This window comes from Sminthopsis crassicaudata, chromosome 5 (genome assembly GCF_048593235.1).
Source record: "Sminthopsis crassicaudata isolate SCR6 chromosome 5, ASM4859323v1, whole genome shotgun sequence".
Classification (NCBI taxonomy): Eukaryota; Metazoa; Chordata; class Mammalia; order Dasyuromorphia; family Dasyuridae; genus Sminthopsis; species Sminthopsis crassicaudata.
The window spans coordinates 167,396,450-167,416,519 of record NC_133621.1 but is presented as its reverse complement, the minus strand read 5'-3'; the positions used below and the strand labels follow the sequence as shown (position 1 = coordinate 167,416,519).

The window sequence follows — 20,070 nt, the reverse complement described above, 5'->3', positions numbered from 1 at the left end:
GACTGAACCAATTATGATTTATGAATATAATATAATATTATATTGTTACAGGAAATAATGAAGGGAACAGCTTCAGAGAAAACCTGGGACACATGCACAAACTGATGCTGAATTAGAAATAGGAGAACAATTTATGCAATAACAGTACAGTAAAGAAAGCCAAATTTGAAAGATTTATGAATTTTAATCAATGCAATGATCTATCATAGCTTTATCGTATCTTGCAGTTCAACTTTGCATTAACCTCTACATGAGACTCCCTTCCTCTTTTATCCTATCTCTGATAATATCTTGCCAAAATCAACCCTGTGTTATTCACACCATCTACTTCTTTCATTTTTCTTCCTGTGATGCTGAACAGAGCTGGAGAAAAAGAAGGTGGCTAAGTAGATAGGGGATTAAAGTGCTGGACCTGGAGTCAGGAAAACTGAGTTCAAATGTAACCTCAGACACATAATAGATTTGTGACACTGAAAAGTCACTTAAAGTTGTTGATTCAATTTCTCTACTTGCAAAATGAGCTAGAGAAGGAAATGACAAATCACTCTTGTATCTTCGTCAAGAAAAACCTAAATGGGTTAAAGAGTTTGGACACAAAAGAAATGACTACCACCACATCACATGTTGATTGGGTCTACTACATATTTATGTTCCATAATACCAATTGGGCACTCAACCACTACCCCCCTTAATAAAGAGTTCATTCAAACCTTTTGATTCTTTTTCCCCCTGCGGCAGCTGGGGCTTAGTGATTTGCCCAGGGTCACACAGCTAGAAAGTATTAAGTGTCTGAGGCCAGATTTGAACTCAGGTCCTCCTGACTTCAGGGCTGGTGCTCTAGCCTTTGGGTCACCTAGCTACCCTTTTGAATCCTTCTTATCTGATTCCTCAATTCTCCTCACAGAAAATCTTACTTCATTTTTCAGTAGAAAATACTGAAAACTTTTGCTGAGATTTCTGTGCCAAACAGAAGCTTTTATATTTTGCTTTACAGATAATAAGCAGAAGCTAGAGTTTGCTGATTAACCCAGGGTTAGAACTCTGCTTTAGGGGGGAAAAAAATCATTTTTGGTGGTTTTGTGAAAGATGTGTTGAAGGGTGCAAAATGTTGTGGTATGTAGGACAAAATAGGGAGAATAATTGCAATAGTCCGGGTAAGAGAGGATGGAGATGGGGGACTTGAACTACAGTAGCCACTGTACAGAAGGAGGAAAGGAGGCACCTGTCATTTCTTTCCTCTTGAAAAAAACTAAATGCTTGTTAGCTGAAACACTTTTTGATGTATCTTGGCTGTCTTGCAGCTTTAAAAATATTGCTTCAGACTTTCTTAGAAAATGTCATTATTGATTTATTTTGTCTATTTCTTTACTTTCAAAATTATTATTTTTTTTAAAGTAAGTCATATCAGAGATGTTATTCTTGCTCATGAGTTGGTACTTTGTTATTTGCCCTTTGTTATAATTAGCATTTCTCTTGACTTTTGCTCTAACAGGTTGATCTGATAGCATACAGAGATGTGATTTAGAAATGATTCCTACATCTGTAATAAGGCATTTCTTATCTTGAAAGACACCTAATTCAGGTGTGAGTGTGTGTGTGTGTGTGTGTGTGTGTGTGTGTGTGTGTGTGTTTGTGTGTAGTCTTATAGTCTTCTTTGGCTTTTACCATGTACAATCCATCATTATTCCTATGAAAGAAAAAAATGATAGGCAGGAATAAGATGTCTCAATTCATTCCTGGATCACTGGATTATTTAATATATTAATCTCAAATTACTTTTTTTCAGCGTTTTTTTTTTCATTGTCTTTTGTTTGTCTTTACAGTAAATCTGTTCAGCCTACATATCTATGTTGTCTGGTCTAGAGAAGTTTGTCAAGTTTTTCTATAAAAATTCTCTATTGGTGAATCCACTTTCATCACATGAAGTACAATTTTCTTGATGATGACCTTTTACACACATTTATCATAAGTACTTCAAGGGAAGTTGAATAAATCTCACAAAATGATATTCTCTGAGTAGGCAGTGAAAATAACTTTTGCATGTCTTTCTAAGGAGAACCAATGAGTAATCCTTTCACTTGACTGAAACTTCCTTCTGTTTCATTTCTGAATTCTTTTATAGCCAGAATATCTATATTGATATTTTTTCAGCTCATCCAGTAATGGGTCATTTCACTGGTAAATCAATAAGAAACTCATATTTTGAGAACTCAAAACAACATTAATGTTTATAGATTATCTAAAAAGTGTGCCTTATTTAGCCCTCTCTGCTCCATTTGCCATCATTCTACAGAGACAGAAAAATACCACTCAGATGTATGCCATTTTTGTTTTGTTTTGTTTTATTTTTTATTTGCTTTTTTGTCTCAGATGCTACTATGCTCAAAAAATTCACCACCTATTTGTAGTATGACACTCACTTGCTTACTTAGCTTACCTGGTCCTCACAAATATAGTATATTACTAAGATAATAATCCAAGCCTTTGAAGTCTGGTAGAGTGAGCCTGGTAGTTTGTGCTCAGTTGGCATAGTTCTTGAAAACTTAGATTGCCTTGATAACAAGAGAAGACATTGGAGTGTAACTTTTTTTCAATTAAAAAGAGTTATAGAGATTTCTTTTTAAGAAAACATCTAATGATCAGACTGGAAATGAGCTAGGCAGAGACAAAACACATTTACCTACCTGGAAAATTATGTGATTCCACTTTCAGTACACTCAGAAATGTTATTTCTTAGTTTTATTATTTCTTATATAGCCATGTTATTTGTTCAAAATAATTTATTTTTAGTAAAACTTGGAAAATTATTTTCTTTACAACAATCCCCAATTAGTAAGTAAAAATAACTAATCTCATATTATGAATGACAAAACTGAGGCTTAGAAGGTTAAATAGCTTACTCTGGACCATGATGACTTTGAACTATAAAAGCATATATTCTTAATTTTCATTCTAATATTCTTTCCATTACTTCACACTACATTTTTGTATAGTAGCTAGATTTTCTTTAGAGAAAACAATAAAAGTATAAATCTAATTCTTTTGAAAGGAAATTATTTGTACAGTATTGAATACAATACTCTAGCATCTATTTTTTCTTGATGAGGAAAAACATCCATTTTTGAATAAATCAAAAACTATAAATCATATCAGTCTATGAACTTATCACAATAACAAAGAACTGCCTAGAATAAGTATTAACATATAAAAATAATAATACTGAAGATACTGTTAGGTGGCTTGGCATAGTATGAGGGTCAATCTTGAAACCAGTAAAAATGTGGTTTTAGTTCTTATCATAACTCTTTTACATATCAGCAAGGTGACTATGGGCAATTCATTTAATTTTCCATTGAACAAGGAAAGTCTCCTAAAACTCTTTGATTGTTATAGATGCATTGTTCATCTTTATCCATGGACAAAAATTCCACACACAGAGTTCCCTATATATGCATAGAGATTAAAACACTCTCCCCTTAATACACTCACTAAAATAAAATAATTATTCTTTGCTTCATCATGACTGTATATTGTTGTTCAATTGTAAGTGTTTCAAAATATTTCTAATAGCAAAATGGTATATGAAATGTGTTTTTTTTTTCCTCCTATATATTTTTAGGACTTAACCTATTCAGTTTGGCTGTCTGGGTTGCTATGATATTTCTCAGATTTCTTTTGTACCTTTTAATTTAACATAAATTCCCAAAGACATGAACGTTGTGCTGTCCCCTCTTTGTTTGATAATCCCCTCTAGGTAACACATGATAATAAAAGTAAGGAACAGCATCTAATCTTCCTATTAGGTCTTCTCTTCTGTGATAGTTCATATTGTGGACTGATAGAACTACACTAAAGAGGAGTAGCATTTGAAATTGCCAAATGCAACCTAATACTGCTAAAGAGAGGGGGCAAACATGTAAAATACCAATGACTTTAATGTGCTAGGGGAAGAAACAAGCCTTGACATAGCCCATACCATATGTCCTGGTGCTTTGGCACGTGAAATGAAATGCAATAATGTATTTTATTGCAAAGGGCTGTGTTTATAAAGTCACTCTGTACCTAATAAACTGAAATTTATAAATGATTAAAGGGGAGCAGATGTCTTTCCATGTTTAATGGAAAATGTTTATGTCCTACCATTGTAATATTCTTTTAACTTGACCTTTCTCAGACAGTTTATTGTGCATCATTAAATGTGTCTCAAGCAATGATTTTAGCATCTCTAAATGTCATTGGATGATAAATCTGAATCAATAATTGATGCTGTTTTTGTATTGATCTATCATCTTTACCCACTGATTTTAATAAAATGAAAATAGATTGAGATACATGGTCCTAGAATATACACAAAACACTTAGGATACCAACTAACAAATTAGTACTGCTATAACCCACATGAATTGCATGTATATATTTAGTATAGAGGTTCTACAATGATATGAGAAACTTGTTTATTTCTAGTCATATTAACAAATATAAGTAATGATTTATAAGCTAAAATGCTAGACACAACATAGAAAACATTATAGAGATAATTAAAAGTCTTTTCTTAAAGCTTGGAGAGAATTCTGTGGTTAAATCAAATGTATGCTATAGAGACAGAAAACTTATATTATATTAATGTTTCCATCAGTACAGTTAAAATACTTTAAAATTCCTGAATAAAAAGTGTCATATGGAAAAGGATTTTTTATCTCAAAGAGTATACAAAAGAAACTTTATATTGCAATGTTCTCCACCCATCTCCATCCATCTTTCAATAAACTTTTATTTAGAACCTCTCAAGACCGCAAAGACCAACTAGTCAAACATAAAGGATCAAGAATTCTTTACACAATACCAGCAAAAGCTGATTATCTAATCTTTGCTTGAAAACCTCCAGTGAGGAAGAAAGATTTTTTCTAATAAATGGTTGGAAAAAGTGTACTTTATAAACCTTAAATTTTTATAAAAGCAAATAATGGAAAAATAAAATAATCTGTAAAAGGATAAAAAGAGAAGAGAAGGATGCTGAGGAGGAGGAAGATGAGGATAACTAAAATAACAATTGTAACTCACGTTGGGGAATAAGGCAACAGCATATTAATAAACAAATTGATATACATAGGGATTTTGTGTGCCTTGAAACCACTATGAAGGCTAGAAAGGAAATCTGTAATGGTAGCCTGTGATAACACTGTGTGGGTAAGCATCATGGGTGATTCAATGATATTTCCCCTGTGAAAAATAAAGCTGGATTTTCATACTTGTAGCTCAAAATGACCTACTTTCTCAGATTAGCAGAACAAACTATACTCCTTTATATTCTAATGCCACTAAAAAGTGAAAGACATACAAATTAACAATTTTAGAACCTATTTTATATATAATATGTATCATGATATGATAATAGTATAAATATAATAGCAATATATAATATTATGTAATACATATTAACATAATAAAATTAAGTAGAATAAAAAAGTTCAGCATAGCAAAATAGCACAGGAAATGTGACAGCCATTGCTATAGTTTCAACTGTAAAAAGAATGGTGTCATTTTCAAGAAATATCCACAAGAATAGGTATCAAATGCTATTTTGGCAAAAACGACTTCAAACAGATTTTGAAGGCAGTGGAAAAGTCCTGGAAGATTTCATCACAATTTAATTAATAGATGCAATAAAATATTTAGATACACATTCCCATTTAAAGTCAACAATAATGACAAAACTTTGGAAAAGAAGTCTGGGGGAAAAATCACTTCAGAAAATATAGATTCTAGTAATTAGCAATTCAAAACAAAAGTTCAAGTATTAAGGCAATACAAGGAGTCAGAGTAGTTCATAACAACAGCAACATAACTGACTTTTTGTTTCAAACCTTACTACAGAGGCTTAAGAAAACAAAGAAATCAGAGACAGAATTTAAAAACCAGAAAGAAAGGAAGAAGGAAAAAGAAAAAAGGTTGTGGAAAATTTCTGGTCATTCATTCACTTAGTTTGAAAAAAAATTAAAGTAATTAAAATACATATTGGGTCCAATATAAAGGAAGCTGAAGCTTTAGCCTCTTCAAAATAATCAATGACTATGATAGTCTGCTGTTTGATAAACCCACAAACTCCAGCTTCTGAGAGAAAAACTCAGTATTTGACAAAAATTAGTAGGAACATTGGAAAATACTGTGTCAAAAATTAGCATACACTTATATCTAACATCCTATACCATAAGTAAGGTCAAAATGGGTACTTGAGTTAGGCATAAAGGGTGATACTGTAAACAAATTAGGAGAGCAAAGGATAGTTTACATATCAAATCTGGAGAAGAGAGGAATCTATGGCCAAAGAAGAACTAGAGAATATTATGAAATGCAAAATAGATAATTTTGATTACATTAAATTAAGTTTTTCACATACAAAACCAATGCAACCAAGATTATAAGGGAAGCAGAAAGCTGGGGAAAAAATTTCATACCTAATGTTTCTAGTAAAGACCTCATTTCCAAAATATATAGAGAACTGAATCAAATTTATAAGAATGCAAGTCAATATCCATTTGATAAATGGTCAAAGAATATAAACAATTATCAAATTAAGAAATTAAAGCCATCTGTAGTTATATAAAAATTCTCTAAGTCACTATTGATTAGAGAAATGCAAATTTAGACAACTCTGAGATACCAGCTCATAGCTATCAGACTGCTTAATGTGACAGGAAAAGATAATGATGAATGTTGAAAGGAAAGTGGAAAAACTGGGACACTTATGCAGTGTTGGTGGAGTTGTGAATTGGCTCAACTGTTCTTAAGAGCAATTTGGAACTGTATCCAAAGTTTATAAAACGTGGCTTACCCTTTGTTCCAGTAGTGCCACAACAGTGTTTGTATCCCAAAGAAATCATAAAAGAGAGAAAGGGACCTGTATGTACAAAACAGTTTGTAGCAACTCATTTCATAGTGGCAAAGAATTGAAAAATAAGTAGATGTCCATCAATTGGGGAATGGTTGAATAGATTATGGTATATAAAATTAATGGGATATTATTATTCTATATAAAAAAATGAACAGGCTTATTTAGAAAAGCCTGAAAAGATTTAGATGAACTGATGAACTGAAGCCAGCAGAACCAAGAAAACATTGTACATAGCAACAAGATTCTGCAATGCTCAACTATGACAGATTTAGTTCTTTTCAGCAATTCAGTGATTCAAGTTCATGTCAATAAACTTGGGATGGAAAATGCTATTCACATCTAGATAGAAAACTATGGAGACTGAATATAGATCAACTCATACTATGTTTATCTTTTTTTATGGCTTTTTCCTTTTGTTCTATATTTTTTTCTTTCCTGACATGACTCATATGTATATATACATATATATATATATAAATATATATATATATATATGCATATACATATGCATATATATATATATATACACACATATATATGTATGTATATATGTTATATGTATATGTATATATATGTTTTTCCTTTACATTTATAATCTAAAAAGTAATTTTTTTAAAAGTTTATAAAAGAATTATAGCATTTTAAAGCTACATAATAACATTCTTAATATGTAACTTTGAATTATTAAATTCATCATAAGAAATTTGAAAGAAGTATCTTAACAAAACCTAAGAAAAATGGGTCCCATAACATTTAGAGTTAGAAAAACTTATATTTGTGAGTTCAAATCAGGCCTCAGATATTTACTTTCTGTGTGACTTTGAGTAGGTCACTTAACCCTCTTTGATTCAATTTCCTTTTCTGTAAAATAAGCTGTAGAAGGAAATGGCAAAACATTCTGGTATCTTTGCCAAAAACAAAACAAAACAAAACAAAAACCCTCAAATGAAATCACAAAAAATTGAATATGGCAGAAATGGTAGACTATCAACAATCTATCACTCCATTAGATACAGAAAGATTAACACTTCCATTACAAAATGGAGAAAAGAAATTGATACACATTCTTAGAGAATATTACAAATTTGTCAATAATCAATAGAAATAGTCTTCAAATAAGTTTAAGTCACTTCAGTAAACAATAATATCTATATCAGGTACATGCCACTGAATTTCTTTAATACTATTTTGCTTCAAGAAAGAGATAAGAGCCAAGATTGGGATTAAAAAACAAACAAACAAAAACAAACAAACAAACAAACAAAAAAACCTTCTGGGATGACTTTCACATGAATACATTTAAACATGGTTAAAAAAAAAAAAAAAAAAAAAAAAAAAACTAACAACATTGAAGTAATACCAGAATCATGCATACTTTTTTTCCCTGAAAATGAAAAGCCTAATGTTGGCAATTCAAGATCACAATTGCCACAAGATATCATAGAAGAGTTATCTTTAAAGAACCTGAACTTGGTGATCAATGTAGATAGTACAATTATGTAATAAAGTACTGACAATTATAAAAAATATAGGACCAATATCATAATTCAATAGCATCTTGCTGTCCTTTGTGGATTGATAGTCAATTCCTAACAGTACAAATATACTCCAAGTAACACTCAGGGGAACATAATGATCCTTACTATATCTAGAAACCAAAACCAAACTATCATTCACAATCACTTGGATATAATAGTTATTCAGAAAAACTTATTTAAAAAAAAAAAAAAGTCAGTAGGCAGTAGAGTGGATAGTATTTTAGACTTGAAACCAGATAAATCTGAGATAAAATCTGTCCTTAAATACTTCTTAGTTGTGTGTGATCCTGAATACACCACTTAATCTCTCTCTGCTTCTGAGATAAAACAGTAGAGTGTTGTAAAGATCAGATAAAAATATGTATAAACATTTGCACAAATTAAAATCACTATATAAATGAGATCTGGTATAATTATTATATCATTCCAAATATCTATATATGTCCTAAACTACATAGAACAAAAAGCTTTTAATACATAAAACCTGGCAAAGAAGATCAAAATCATGTGAGAACAACATGAGGTAAACATTCTGTTGTCCTATCTGGTACTAGAGTTCTATTGAGGATATTTTTGGCAAGCCAAAAAAAAAAAAATGAAACTGTATGCTAATATTTCTAGTCATCTATAGAAAGCACATAACAAATAGAACACAATTATATAGTGGGACAGCAAAATGAACTAGGACCATTCATATCTCAACACATTTGAGAAAGATGAAAGGAGTATAATAACAAGGTCAAAATAGTGAATTAAGTTCAAAATGCATATTCCTTGGGTCATTTGTTTTCTACAATTTCTCCTATTTAGTCAGCTACCATCTCCTCTTGATCCTCATAATCACACTATCCCATTAAGATATTTTATGAGTCTGGTTTATGACATGATTAATTACTGGTGCATGAAACATTTCTAGCAAAATAGATAGATGTTAAGTCTACTGGATAAGACCCTTGCCCTTTTATATTACTTTTAAGAGTTGTTTTTTGCTCTTGAAAGTGACATATGTTAATGTTCCCAACCATTGGTTTTCATTACTCTATAATGTTTCCTTCTTATTATGAAACCACTGTACAATATTCAAAAGGAAATTTAGAAATATTTCGGGGGCAGCGAGGTGGCACAGTGGATAGAGCAGCAGCCTTGAATTCAGAGTTCAAATGTGGTCTCAGACACTTAACACTTCCTAGCTGTGTGACCCTGGGAAAGTCACTTAAACCCAGCCTCAGGGAAAAAAAAAAAAAAGACAAAAATAAATATTTCATTTTATTCACTCTATTGTTTAGAGATTAAAGAGATAAAATCATAGAAACAAGGCTCTAGAATTGAAAAGGACCTCATATACCAACTTGTCCAATTATTTTAACTGAGTTAACTGGGGCATAAGTTTAAATAACTTGTTCAAGATGAAATGTTTAATACATATTAGACTGAAATTTAAACCTAGCTCCTCTGGCTTCAGAATCTGTGTTTTTGTCCTTCACTAAACCTAACCCTAAATTAGATAAGACTTCAATGATCATTTAATAAAACTTATTTTATAAATGGGAAAACTAAGGTCCAGAAACAGGAGGCTACTTGGCAAAGATCTTCAAAACTGTGCAAAATTGTAAGGTAAAATATTCATTTTATTATTTTATAAAAATATATTTTTGAAAATAGTGAATATTTTTTATTTTCTTATAAAATCTGCTATAATCATGTATTACCTATGCTGGATTGACACTATTTTTGGGAGGGGAGAATTGAGGGAAAGAAGGATAGAATTTGGAATTCCAAAATTTCTAAAAGATGTTAAAAATTGCATGTACATATAATTGGGAAAAATAAGATATTGTTTAAAAAAATCTGCCGCAATTAGAAATAAAAAAACAATCTAAACAATGTAAGTGATTTCAAAAGTACTTTTCCCTTATAAATTCAATTATCTTAATTATAAAATGCTTCATTGTAGGGATCTGTTTGAGTTCAAATATAGGAAGGTAAAGTTTGTCTTAGAATCATTTTTTCATTTTAAACCTCTGAAACATTTTCTTCCAGCAGATGGAGGTAGTGAACTTCTCAAGAAAAATATATAACTTCTAGCCTTTGTCTCTGCTGTTTTAAGCTTGAGTTTAGAACAATCATTGAGCTGTCAAGCCAAATCAGCATGGCATTGCCTGGAATTTGTTCAATTCAAAGTCAGCTCTCTTTTCCAAAAAAATGTTCTATGACTTCTTTGGGAACATAATGGGTTTAGAAAGGGATATTTGCATTTAAAAAGTTCTAAACAAATTAGACTCACAATAATGAACAAGAGATTGAAAATAAGCATGTGACCTTTTGAATTGCCAATTCCATATAAGGGAGAGTCTTCTGAATGACAAACCTTTAGTGTACAATAAAGCAGAAATAATATAAAATTTCTTCTTTGGAAGTTATTTAAGCCTCATAGAATGGAGGGGTTATCCAGATTAATCCAGATCTTTATTCTTAAAATAGATAACTGAAACCATTAGAATTGATCTCACTTTATGTATAATGTGTTACTGAATAATTGTGTTTAAAATAATGACTGCGGCCAGGAAAATCACATTTTTCATTGAATTTCAATCTAATTTCAGAGATGTATTTTAGGGAGGAGGGTAAAAGACCAAAGTCTAATAAAAAAAAATCACACATAATAAGCTTAATATCCACTTCAAGGAGCATTCTACCTTTGCAAATGTACAGTCAATTCATATTTAATCTCTGACATAACCCCAGTAAGAAGTTAGTCAAATGGACAATTAATTTGCATAATCTTTGTTCATTTTCTTATAAATAGAAGTTCTCACTGACTACATAGAATTTGGTGCATCACCCAGCCACAGAGGTGAGGTGATTGCTCCAGAAATATGAGTCATAAAGAATTACATACTTGGAAAAAAAAAGATTAAATAATCAAACCATACCTTATTTGCATTAGGAAACTAAAAATGTTACTTGGTGTTTCTTATCATCCAGTATGAGAGGCTCCATGTTAATAATTGTTTGTAAACCCAACAATTTGGTGGATACAAAAGCATTTCTAAGTCAATTTATTAATTTTTTGGTTATTTTGAGGCAATTAAGGTTGTGACACCCAGGGTCACACAGCTAGGAAGTGTTAAGTGTCTAAGGCTGGCTTTAGCCCAGGTTTTCCTGAATTCAGGACTAATGCTCTATTCACTGTACCATGTAGCTACTACCCTTTCTAACTTCTTTATCAAGTTCAATCACTTAGCTTAGAAAAATGTCAAGAATGTTTTCACAATTCTATTGAAATGAAGATGAAAAGGCACATTGTGGAGTGGAAGAGAAATGGTTTATACCATTGATATCTCTTATAACATATCTTCTCTATATCTTTCAAAGATCAATTAGAAATCAAAGGATATTATCAGACAATTTTCAGATGATGAAATTAAAACTATTTCCACTCATATGAAAGAGTGTTCCAAATCACTATTGATCAGAGAAATGCAAATTAAGACAACTCTGAGGTATCATTACACACCTGTCAGATTGGCTAAGATGACAGGAACAAATAACGATGAATGTTGGAGGGGCTGTGGGAAAACTGGGACACTGATGCATTGTTGGTGGAGTTGTGAAATAATCCAACCATTCTGGAGAGCAATCTGGAATTATGCCCAAAAAGTTATCAAAATGTGCATACCCTTTGACCCAGCCATACTACTACTGGGCTTATACCCCAAGGAACTACTAAAGAAGGGAAAGGGTCCTGTATGTGCCAAAATGTTTGTGGCAGCCCTTTTCATAGTGGCTAGAAGCTGGAAGATGAATGGATGTCCATCAATTGGAGAATGGTTGGGTAAACTATGGTATATGAATGTTATGGAATATTATTGTTCTATAAGAAATGACCAACAGGAGAAATACAGAGAGGCTTGGAGAGACTTACATCAACTGATACTGAGTGAAACGAGCAGAACCAGAAGATCATTATACATTTCAACAATGATACTGTACGAGGATGTATGCTGATGGAAGTGGATTTCTTCAACATAGAGAAGAGCTAATCCAATTCCAATTGATTAATGATGGACAGAACCAGCTACATCCAGAAAAGGAACACTGGGAAATGAATGTAAACTGTTATTTTTACCTTCTGAATCCAATTCTTCCTGTGCAACAAAAAAATTCGGTTCTACACACATATATTGTATCTAGAATATACTGTAATATATTTAACATATATAAGACTGCTTGCCATCTGGGGGAGGGGGTTGGGGGAGGAAGGGAAAAAATCTGAATAGAAGTAAGTGCAAGGGATAATGTTGTAAAAAATTACCCATGCATATGTACTGTCAAAAAATGTTATAATTATAAAATAAAATAAAAATTAAAAAAAAAAAAGATCAATTAGAAAAACCCAAGACAGATGTGTTAGGAAAGAGAAGGATACTTCAGAAAGTTAACGACCAGTGATTTCATTCATGTGAATTATCTTTGGCTTTCACAACATCATTGAAAAACTATTAAACCAGCACTATTTCTATCTCTGCTCCAATGTTAGGTTTATTCCATTGGGATGTAGTTAGCTACTTGTAATCTTGTCAAGCTCATTACATAGATGATCTTTGGTCTTTTCCTAGTTTCTCTTCTTGTATTATGCAAACTTTTTACTTTGATTTTATTTTTGTCTTTCATCATCCAAATCATCATTTTCTGTTGAAAGAAAATGTGAACATGTATCCTTCCATTCTCCATTTATTTAGAACTCATCTATTCTCTTATATCAATCCAGATACTGATATGAGGACTAGGACAAAATGTGGAAGTATGACAGCCTATAGTTGAATATCATTTTCTTGCTGTGATATAAAGATGGATAGTATTCCATAGACTTAACCCTTTTCATTCTCACAAAAAAAAAAAAAAAAACAAAAAAACTGCCCTCTGGCAAATTAAGTTAGTCAGGAAATCACATAATCTTACAGTTGGGTGGGACCTCAGAGCTTATTTAGTTCAAATATCATCAAAAAAATACATTTAGCAACATTCTAGACAAGTAGTGATCCAACTTCTATTCGAAGATTTCTAATAAGGAGAAACTCATTAACTCATAATAGTCTTAGAGTACTTTCTGGCTCCATCTAAAGGTTAAGCCAGAGTTGAGATGTGCTGAGATTATGAAAGGGCACTCCACGGGAATTTTGGGATTATGAGACAATCTTTCTGGGAAGGGAAGGAATGGAATTTTTGGAATATACCTTTATGGCACTGCATACGTGATTTTAAAGCTCTTACATTTCCTTTATGCCCTCTTCAGGACACATCCCATTTTGGCAAAATCTTTCCTAAAAAGTTTCCTGAATTGGACACAATCCACACATATTCTAAATCCAGTCACTTAGATAGCATAACAATATTAATAGAGTTTAAGATCATATTAATTCTTTTGGACATACCATACTACTGAACCACATTAAGCTTGTAGCTCACTAACATCCTCAAACTTTTAAAAGTGAATTATCTGGGTCATGTGAGAAACATGATGGACAACTATACATTTTCTTGGAGTCCAGTGAGCTCTCAAATCTTTCTGAAAGAAGAGTCATGTACCAAAAATAAAGTAACTACATCTCTCTCCATGATTGAGAGAACCCAAGATCCAAAAGAGGATTTAAAAACCCTCAAAACTCATGACCTAACAATCTCTGTGACATCACTCAGTACCCTTTTCGAAACTTTCATACTACTAGTAACAAGACTGCACTAGCAAAACTGAGGACTAAACTGACATTAAATGTCAAAAACCACCCCTTAACCCCAAACTCCATTTTGTCTTTCCATTGCCTCAGACATCCATGCTTGAAGCTGCAGAATTTCGCCTATAATGTAATTGATGAGTATTATAAGACAGTAGCAACAATTGACTAGAGAGGAGAATCTAGAATCTTGGAAACCTTGATTGCGTAAGTAATAAAGAGTAAAGAAAAGATAGATCATTATAGAAGTTCTTACTCAAAGAATGGAAGTCTATAGTAGACAGAAAGGGTAATAAAAAGACAGAAAAAATCCTTTTTGGAAAGGGGTGCAAAAATAATTTAAAATACTTGTGAAGTTGAAAGTGATACAGGAAGGGGAAATTAAACTGATAATTAAAAGGGACATATAATTAGATAAATATGGAAAAGAAAACAGAACAAAAACCCAAAATCTAGATTGGGAAAGAATAATAAATATGACTAATGTACCAGGGTAAGAGAGAGATAAAGACAGGGTCATATAAAAATATTAAGGTGAAGTCACTGAAGTAGCATAACACTATGTTTCCCTCAGAAAAAGGAAAATTAAACTTGGATAAAAAAATAGCACCCAATATTAGAGGCAGATGGAACAAAATATAAGTCTAATTTTGTAACTTTATATGTGAATGAATTAAGTTATCCAATAAAATGAAATGAAATAAATAAATGAAATAAAATGAAAAAAAAGAGGGACAGATTAGCTAAGAAAATAAAATTTATATTCTGTTGTCTATAAGAAATGCATAAAAAATAAAAAATAAATACAAATAAAACTGAGGGATTGGGAAAAAGAACTATGTATCAAATAAATATTAAAAACAAAAGAGGATTTTCAATCCAGGTAGAGGAAAAAGCAAATATTCAAAAAAATTAGAAAGGTATAAACAACAAAAAAAAATTACACTGAAAGGAACCATAAAAAGCAAGCCAATATAAATAATAAACTTGTATCCTCCAAATGCTTTAGAATCCAAATTCATAAAGAAAATACTTAGTGAGTTTCAAGAAGACATAGACAGGAACACAAAAGTGATCAGAGATATCAATATTCATGTCTACATTTTGGATAAATCTGACAGATTGAAAAAAAGAGAATATATAGAACTGAATAAATTGCTTGAGAAACTAGAATTAAAAACTGATGAAATCTTCTAAAGAATAATTAAATATTTCTGCACCCATATACTTTTACAAAATGTGATCATATCCTAGGGTTTGGAGATCTAGCAAACAAATGCAAAAAAAAAAAAAAGAAATAGTCAATATATTCTTTACAGATAATAATGCACTGAAAATATTATTTGTTTCAGGGACTACAAATGAAAGATATAAGACCAAACGGAAATTCAATAATAAAATTTTGGAACTGCAATAAAACTACCTTAGGTAACCACAGGAACAGCAGCATGACTAGAGTTTTACTCTACCGACCAGCAACCCTGCAATGTGAGGACACCACAAGAACAACTACAGCAAACTCTAAAAGCTTGAGGATTATGAAACTGAGGTTTTCTAGAATCACTTATAATTGGAATTAACTAAAAATTATATCACAAATCCATGAGACATTGTGTTGCCCAGACTTATTACAAGAGAAATGATCATGCATGTGAAACCCAAAACCAGAACAAAGAGTTCATAATCCATACAGATATCAATGACAATAAAACAAAACAGGTGGGGAAAATAGAAATCTACTAAAATGGAGTGGCCTGAGAAGGAAAAAGATATAGTAAATGTGGGAAAAGGTCAAAATCCTCCCTTCAGGGAGGAACAAGGCAATGGCAAAAGCAATATTCTTTTCTGTTGTGAACTGAGGCACCATGAAGATGGGAGGGTCTGCTTATCTACAAGGGTCCTAAATGTACAAGCACTTTCTCAGTGTGCTGCAGGCTGATTAGCCCTGTCCTCACTCCCAAATATGGCGATTGCAAAAAAAAGTTTAAGGGACCCCTTAACATTCTTTAACAGAGTATATTTGTTAAGATAGCAATATACCTGGCTTCTTTTAGAAAAGATTTCTTCTGTACCCCTAGCCCAAATTCTTGGAATGCTTCTGGATGATCAATAAACTATCCTAAGATCACATACTTAAACTCTCTAGAAAAAAAGAAGTTGGGGGGAAAGTATGCAATTGTAAAACATCTAAGGCATTATAAAAAAGAGGCTTCACTTGCCCTTAGCCTATCTTACTCTAATTAGCTATATGACATTGGAGGTGCCATTAAATTTCCTGGGCATAAGATTCTTTATCTCTAAAATAAAGATATTGGATTAATTGGCTTCTTGTGATCCCTTGCATTCCTAGATCTTTGATTATATGAAGTGGTCTGAGATAAAAATGTGAAGAATCGCCAACTTTAGCATTGTCTCTATGATTGAGGAAAAGTCATGCAATAATTACTATAAACATCAGTTTCTGCAGCTTCAGTTTCCTTTTATGAACAATGAGAAAAACAAACATGTTGGCTTTTCAGGATGAAGACCTACTCATTGAGCATGCTACATACCATTCCTAACAAGTGATTGTTCAGATTTTATTTGAAGAATTCCAGTGTAACAATGGCAAACCACAGTTTCAGGGGAATTATAGTGAGACATATTATCCATTTTAAGATAGAATGTTGATTGATTCAAAGTGTAGAATGAGGCATTTATAAAAGTTTATATATTAATGTATAATTGTATGTGTAAATATGTATATAAATATATTTGACATAGGTAATGTGAGAGGATATGCTGTGCTTACCTCTCTATGTTTGTAGAGGTAATGAAGAATTTTTTTTTCTTTTCATTTCTCACTGTTGGAAGGAAGTGAGAGACCATTTAACACTTTAAAAAGTGAAGGTGAAATATAAAAAAAAAATTCTAGTGAAAAGAAACTATCTCATGTGCCAGTTAGAAAGTGATAGGAAATGACTGACATCACAATTTTCACTAATGGACAGTATATAGTGCATGTGCTAATGTTGTGGTTTGTGGGTTTGTGGAGAGTCTTAATTGTGGCTTGCCCTTATTCCCACAAGAAACAAGGAGACAGAAGGAACTGAATGACCCAAGGTAATTAAAGCTAATTAAGAACAGTGGGTATCTTGGATTGATGGTCTCAATGACCATGTGGTTTCCAACAGTCACTATAGGATTCCATGGCAATCAGAAACTTGTCTCTTAACCATTGATTCAAAAGTTCACAGCAGAGAGGGAAAAACTAGAAGTCATTTTTGTAATGTTCTTGTTGATTTTCGGGAGGTCTTGGAGCAGCTTTCCTTTCAGTTCAGTAATCACCACTAGAATAGCCAGGTGTTAAAGTCCAAATCCTTTATTATTACCTTCACAATTTAGTTTCCTCGCCTGGGGCCAGGCTAGCTTTCTTAGAGGTCTTCTGGAATCTTCCTTTCAGTGGAGAAGCTAAGGAGGAGAGTCCTATGGTGTGTGTGAGATGGGATGAATGAATCTCTCTGAGTCTGAAGGCTTGTGCTTCAGCTTCCATCTACCACAAAGATGGATGAAATAAATCTGTCTCTGAATGAATCTGGCTCTCAGTCCCCTCCCCCAGTTTCTCTCAGCTTATATGCTCTACACTGAGTATAAACCAATCATTATATAACTAGGAAACCATTATTTGCTATAAGATCAAATCAATCATACTGAATTTAGAGAACTATTAATCACCATGCTAAACTATATAACTATTGTATTTATCAATTTTACTGAGTTAATAACTTGTGAGAATTCTTGTTTTAAGTACAGAGTTCTGGCCCATAAGACATTTCAACTTGTGATCATATTGAACTGAAATATATTGCAATAGGGGTCTATTCTATCTAAATTCTTTTGTCTACCATTCACTTGTAACCCAAGAATATTTTACATAAATTATGATAGAACTTTTTAATCTGTGGTTTATGGATCTATATTAGAATTCAGGAGGAACATGAATTTGAATAGGGAAACACACACACACAAATACACACATATAATTAAACACATACATGAACTACATACATATATATTTCTGTGTTGTATATCTTACATATACACATCTACATAGATCAACACACATATATAGATATATTTTTATTTTTACTAACTTTCATTGGAAACTTAGCATCTTTGTAATTTGAATAATCTATAAACCATTATTGTTAGCAGGAATCTATAAGCTACAGGTGCCAAAAAAAATGAGAATCACTTCCTTAGGAAGAAATTCCTTGATGCTTACCTGTTATTTAAGTCATGAAGCAAAATTAGGAGATAATAACCAAATAATAATATTTTAAAAGCTAATCATTTCAGTTTTTAAAAGTTATTCAGAATAAGTCTCTTCCTTTCTTGTTTTACCAGCAAAGATAGCAAAAAAGAAGGAGGCCAAGAAGAAATTTTCTTGGGCCCCTCCTATTGTAAAGAATCAGGAGGCATGAAAGTGATTAATCCTTTGCTTGAGAATCATCCCAAGAGCTTTGACATTGGTCCAAATTAGATCCAATTGGGCATATAGCCTCAAAGGGACCTTACTCAATTCCTCAAATGGACTAGATATATCAGATTGTAGAGTCAAAGGTCTATCTTTTTTTTTTTTCTTTTAATAAATGTTTGAAAGTACTGGTAACTAACCAGTTCACCCAGGCTTTGGATCATAAGACAACTACTCAATTACTTAAAGGGATTCAAAAGTATATACTTGGGATAAAGCAAGAAAAGAAACAAAGGCTGCTGCTGTTTTGGGCTGAACAAAAATCTGCAAGCATAGGAGATATCCTCACTAAGAGTACTCACTAAAAGATTACCTGCACTCAGAGCAGGTGTTATCACTGGTATCATCCTATGAAAAACAAGAAAGCATAGTTGGTAGGGATTATAACATGGACTCCCTTTGAAATAGTCATCTTTTTACCTACCTTGTATAAAAAATGGGGGTCACTTACTGTATTGTCAAAGGAAAAGTCAGACTCAGTCACCTTGGTTCACAGAAAGACCTCCACAATCATCTTCATACAGGTTCACCCTGAAGATAAAGAAATCCTAGCTAAATTGGTAGAAGCCATCAAAATGAATTACAATGACAGATATGAGATCTGTCATCATCGGGGTGGCAATGCTCTGGGTCTGAAATCAGTGGCTCCTATTACCAAGCTGGAAAAGGCAAAAAACTAAGAAACATGCAACCAAATTTAGTTAAATATATGTTTGATGTTTTTCCCTACATAAAAATAAAAATTTAAATTAAAGAATAATTCATACCAGTCTAGCATATTAATAATATAACAACTTGTTTACTGAAAGAGAAGATCTGTTTTCAAGTCCTCTTTGTATCACTTAACTATGTAACCTTGTACAGATCATTTAACCTCCTTATCCTTTGGATTCAGAAATATAAAATGAAGGATTTCTGCATCTAGTCATTAAATGATCCATGAGTTCTCCATTTTATTTAGGTTTTTGTTGTTGTTGTTGTTGTTGTTGTTGTTATTATTGTTATATAATAGAGAGAACCTGAGAGATTAAATAACTATAAAGCGCTTAGCGCAATACCTGAGAAATAGTGGATACTACATAAATACTTATTCCTTTCCCTTTCCTGTGAGAAGACAAGTGTCTGAATGCAGCATCTCTCCCAATGTCTTCAAAATATGAAAAAGAGGGCATTAAAGATACAAATAGTATTTTATATTGTTTTAAAAAGTTCCTTCTATTTCTGTAAGTATTTGGACAGCATCTTCCCCTTTTGTTTATTTTTAGTCTGTCAAACATATCACAAAAATAATTTGGGGACATTTTTCTAAATTATATATGAACAAGGTCATAGTGTCTACAGATAGATTGAGAAAGGTTCAGATTTAAGCAGGTCATACTTTATTTCTAA

At 32.1% G+C, this 20,070-nt stretch overlaps 1 pseudogene; it reads left to right on the top strand.

Annotated features, from left to right (window-relative positions):
• Nucleotides 1-15,613: 15,613 nt before the first annotated feature.
• On the top strand, nt 15,614-19,361 carry LOC141543907 (large ribosomal subunit protein eL8 pseudogene; annotated as a pseudogene).
• The last annotated feature ends 709 nt before the right edge of the window (nt 19,362-20,070 follow it).